At 43.9% G+C, this 5,350-nt stretch overlaps 1 pseudogene; it reads left to right on the top strand.

The window, feature by feature from the left end:
• The first annotated feature begins 4,294 nt into the window (after positions 1–4,294).
• Positions 4,295–4,412, top strand: LOC126261301 (5S ribosomal RNA; annotated as a pseudogene).
• Positions 4,413–5,350: the final 938 nt, after the last annotated feature.

Here is a 5,350-nt window from a genome sequence, read left to right as displayed (position 1 = left end):
CTTTTAAAAATTGTCACATGTAATTCACATACCAACTTCATAGACAATATTTCATATATATGGACAACTAATTTGTATCGTATTTGTGCAGCATATAGTATACATGTCAGCTACAGATTATTGCAGCTTACTCATTGAAAATCGTTTCAATAAAGACATGTTGCTGCTCAATAATACATCGACTGACGTGACAGTCTTCGCCATTTCACTTTCGCAACAACTTCGTTGGAAAGAAGCCTGCTGCCACATCTTTGCACTGCCATTTGTCCTCACCATGGCAACCACTAGTTCGACTATCGACTTTACAAATTCAGTGGAAAGAAGCCTGTTGCTTCATCTTTGCAACGGCGTCCAACTTCACCACGGCAACCAGTGATTCCAAATGGTTCACTAACAGGCCTTGAAAGGGCAACCCATGTACTGCCAAACTGAAGTTCATTTTTCCTACATATTTAAATATTTTTAACGCTTCTTAATTGACAATAGCTGCTTAATAAGCTAAGTTTAGTGTGTATTTATTTTTAATTCTTGACAATGTTCTTTTAACTAAGAAATTTTAAATTGTAATTCGACTTATAACTCATTGGTTAGTAATGACATCATGCAGTCAGAAGTGGGTGGAGCCTCCATTATATATAGTAAGACGTGCACTGGCTTCTCCAGTAGTGATTCTCCAACAGAAAGAGGTTCCTACTCAATGGTAATTCATCGTTTTATAGCTTTATAACTTTATGTATTTTCTTTAATGTATGTAGTCCTCTAATTAAAGCTTTGTATACAACTTGTAGGTCTGAAGATGACCACAGTAGTGGTCGAAACCGGTCACCTTGCTAAATAAATCGTGATCAAGACTGTTTTTAATAGTAAACCAACAAGTTGATTCGCTGCGTGGTCATGACTACGTCCAGATACGTTAGTACCTTTCTGTCAGTCTGAGACGTCTCCATGTCTACCAGTTTTTGTGCGCTGAGTCCATACAAATGATTGACAAATACACGCCACTTTATTGCCATGACTCAGGCCAGCAGAGGAGGGCTACACGACAGCCTCGTAATAATTACAAAGAGCTTTAAATCGATCATTTAATGAAAAGAACTAATATTCTGTCTCGTGAGCTTATTTAGCCAACTACTACGTGAACTTGAGCCGTTCCGTGTGGTTAGCTTAGTTTGAGGTGGGTAACAAGATAGTTATTTTGGGACCATTCTTAACACCTTCCGGTTCCTTTGACTGTTAACGCTCTTGACCTGTTCCGTTCCCACTGCCAGCGTAATCCCTCGGATCTTTGTTCACTAGCTACACAGTCACGACCTTACCCTGGAAATGAAATATACGAAGAGGGCCAGAGTGTGTACGATAGCACGTCGTGATCCGTTGTATGATATAGGCAGCTAAGTTTTTTATCTGTAACAAGTCATCGTGATGTCGCCAACGTGCTATAATCTGCCAACTTCTCAATCCACTGACATTCAGTCAGCGAATGTTTCTCAATATATCGAATGTGATACGGTAGTGTTCGGCTAAGACTCTTTTTCACGTTCGATGGAGGGAAGGAAGATTAGGGGGGGGGGGTTTGGGTTGTTTTGGGGAAGGAGACCAGACAGTGAGGTCATCGGTCTCATCGGGTTAGGGAAGGACGGTGAAGGAAGTCGGCCGTGCCCTTTGAAAAATACCTTCCTGGCATTTGCCTGGAGCGATTTAGGGAAATCACTGAAAATCTAAATCAGAATGGCCGGACCGCTAAGTCACAACGCGAACAAAAGTGTGTGTTGAGTGGTCGTGATGGCAGTCGTTGAAGAGGATTGTGGCGAAAAATAAGAAAATGACAGCTGCAAAATGTCGCACTCGTGAACCCTGTCAGCACCCAAAGCTTGTAATTGCAGGCGGAGCTAGAATTTCAAAACCGCACATTAGTGCTGGAAATGTGCCATCTCTCTTGGCTAGCACAGTTACCAAATCTCAATATTATTCAATCTTTGTGGACTGCTTCGAAGAGAAGGGTGGGTGATCGCTATCCATTTGGGGTATGGTTAACTGAACGAACTGTATTTTTCCATCCCGAGACGAATGGAAGCTCTTTTGAATGCCAACGGTTTTCCTGCAGCTTGTAACGCATAACATTGTTTTCTTGTGTTTTTGTCCAACTCCTGTATATTTCGGGAGAACGGTGGTCCAATCTCAGTTTTTCCGTGGTTTCTATAAATCCTTTAAGGCAATTGCGGGATGGTTCCTCTAAAAAAAGACACGTCCAATAATATCCTCTCCAACCCTTCCGCAATCCGAACTGGTGCTCCCTCCCTTTCGACTTGCACGTCGACTGGACCTTAAGTAGTGACCTTCATTTCTTCCGCTTTCCAGTAGAAAACTGGTATCCTACATACGTACGCCTGTACTGACATTTAATCGTGATCTACTACTTAGGGAACTTCTTCGAATCCAACATTGACAATTCTACAGGGTGCGTCACTAACTATTGCCAACTAGAGTAACTCCAAAAGTATGATAGGAGCTGAAAAGTTTGTGGGGGAAATGTTGCATGGGACTATGGCGGCCAGAATATGACGTTGGTTTTTTGTTGCTAGGTGGGGTCGAGTCAGAGTTATGCAGGTCATTTTTGTTTTTTTTAAATGGGATGCTGTAGATTGGTACTTATTTTCTGACAGCGGCTACCGAGAAGAATCAAATGATGTGTAACAGTAAGGTCTTTGAAGGTTAAAGAAGGTCAAAAAGGTGGCATGAACGTGCATTTACAGAAGGCGTTCGAAGTGATGACCATTGGTATCACTGCAGTGCTGCAATCTTCTTATTATGGATAGTGATATTCCTTATCACTTCGGCTCTTATCGAAGCACATGCTCTGACAATTCTCTCTCGTGTATCGTGAAAATAGTAAATATTCGTCAAATACGGAGTGTCCATCTAACGTGTCATTGACATGTAAACACCATTCGACGGTTTAGAAATACAGGACTAATGGGAACGGTAAGACTAGTATCGTCGAATCAAGTAAATGTGAATGATGTATTCCTTCGAAGAAGAAGTCGATACGCTTCTCATTTACGGTGAATGCCAACGAAATTCAGTGAGAGCTAGAGACTTATACGCTAAAAAATATCCTCAACGTACTCACTCTACACGTCGTACATTTAAATATGTGTATGATAAATTGGGAACAACTGGATCTTTAACGCAGCCGAAACATATGCGGCAAAGGAAAGTTACCAAGGAGGAAACGGAAATTGGTACTCTTGCCGCTGTGGTTCGAGATCCTTGTGTTAGTTCGCGTCCAATAGCAAGGAAATCTGGTATGAGCCAGAGTAATGTTGTTCGTGTTCTGCCTCGCCATAAATATCATACTTACCATATCAGTCTCCACCAAGAATTAACTGGTAGATTGTACGCATCGCACTGAATTCTGCCGATGGGCTCAACTTCAGATTCAGAGGGATGACACATTTATTAATTTGGCTCAAATGGCTTTCAGCACCATGGGACTCAATTTCTGAGGTCATTAGTCCCCTAGAATTTAGAACTACTTAAACCTAACTAACCTAAGGACATCACACACTTCCATGCCCGAGGCAGGATTCGAACCTGCGACCGTAGCAGTCACTCGGTTCCGGATTGAGCGCCTAGAACCACTAGACCACCGCGGCCGGCATTTATTAATTTGATTTTATTTACGGACTAGGCTACATTCACGAACCATGGAAATGTTAATTTGCATAACGCGCGTTATTGGGCAACTGAAAACCCATGTTGGCTGCGGCAAGTTGCACACCCAAAACCGTAGTCGGTGAATGTATGGTGTGGGATTATGGAGGACAGAATTATAGGCTCCTACTTCATCCAAGGAAACCTTAATGGTAGGAAGTACACCACATTCCTGCAAGAAACATTATATCTGTTATTGGAACGAGGAACAGAATGTGGTATCAACACGATGGCCGGCCGCGGTGGTCTAGCGGTTCTAGGCGCTCAGTCCGGAACCGCGCGACTGCTACGGTCGCAGGTTCGAATCCTGCCTCGGGCATGGATGGGTGTGATGTCCTTAGGTTAGTTAGGTTTAAGTAGTTCTAAGTTCTAGGGGACTGATGACCACAGTAGTTAAGTCCCATAGTGCTCAGAGCCATATCAACACGATGGGTTCCAGCACATTTTTCGCTGATGACTAGAAATAATTTGCAGAGGCAATTCCCATATCGTTGGATAGGATGCGGAGGAGATGTGTCGTGGCCGGCTCGTTCGCCAGACTTGACGCCTCTGTATTTTTTCTTGTGGGGATTCGTAAAATCCGAACGACCTTGCCACAGTGGTAATACCGGTTCCCGTCAGATCACCGAAGTTAAGCACTGTCGGGCTGGGCTAGCACTTGGATGGGTGACCGTCAGGTCTGCCGAGCGTTGTTGGCAAGTGGGATGCAGTCAGCCCTTGTGAGGCAAACTGAGGAGCTACTATGGAAATTTGTCGTAAGGACTATGGGGTCAAACTGCTTGGGTCATCGGAGGCTAGGCTTACGCACTACTTAATATAACTTAAACTAACTAATGCTAAGGACATCACACACACCCATGCCCGAGGGAGGACTCGAACCTCCGACGGAGGGAACCATTCGAACCGCGGCAATATGCCTTAGACCGCACGGCTACCCTACGCGGCGTGGAGCTACTGGATTGAGAAGTAGCGGCTCCGGTGTCGGAAATTGACATACGGCCAGGAGAGCGGTATGCTGACCACACGCCCCTCCATATCCGCATTCAGTGACGCCTACAGCTGAGGATGACACGACGGCCGGTCAGTACCGTTGGGCATTCATGGCCTGTTCGGGAGGAGTTTTTTTAGCTTTTAGATGCGTATAAGACATTGTTTATTTAGGCGTCCCAACTACGTCTGAAGACATGAGAGTGAGAATTGTCAGAGCATGTGCTTCGGTAATTGCCCATGCGATATGTAATGCCACTCAATCCATGGTAAGAAGACTGCAGCACTGCATTGAAATCAATGGTCATCACTTCGAACATCTTCTGTAAATGGACGTTCATGCCACCTTGTGACCTTCGTTGACCTTCAAAGACCTTACTGTTACACATCATTGGATTCGTCTCGATGCTGCTATCAGAAAATAAGTACCAAACTATAGCATCCCATTTAAAAAAAAAAAAAAAAGAAGAAAAAGAAACAAAGTGAACCTTCATATCTCTGAAGGGACCCCACCTAGCAACAGAAAACCAACGTCATATTATGGCCCCCGTTTTCCCATGCAACTTTTGTCCCACAATTTTTTCAAAAAATGCTTCAAATGGCTCTGAGCGCTGTGGGACTTAACATCTGTGGTCATCATTCCCCTAGA

The sequence above is a fragment of the Schistocerca nitens genome, chromosome 5, assembly GCF_023898315.1.
Source record: "Schistocerca nitens isolate TAMUIC-IGC-003100 chromosome 5, iqSchNite1.1, whole genome shotgun sequence".
Lineage (NCBI taxonomy): Eukaryota > Metazoa > Arthropoda > Insecta > Orthoptera > Acrididae > Schistocerca > Schistocerca nitens.
The sequence above is the reverse complement of the archived record's forward strand: the minus strand, read 5'-3'. Positions and strand labels throughout refer to the sequence as shown.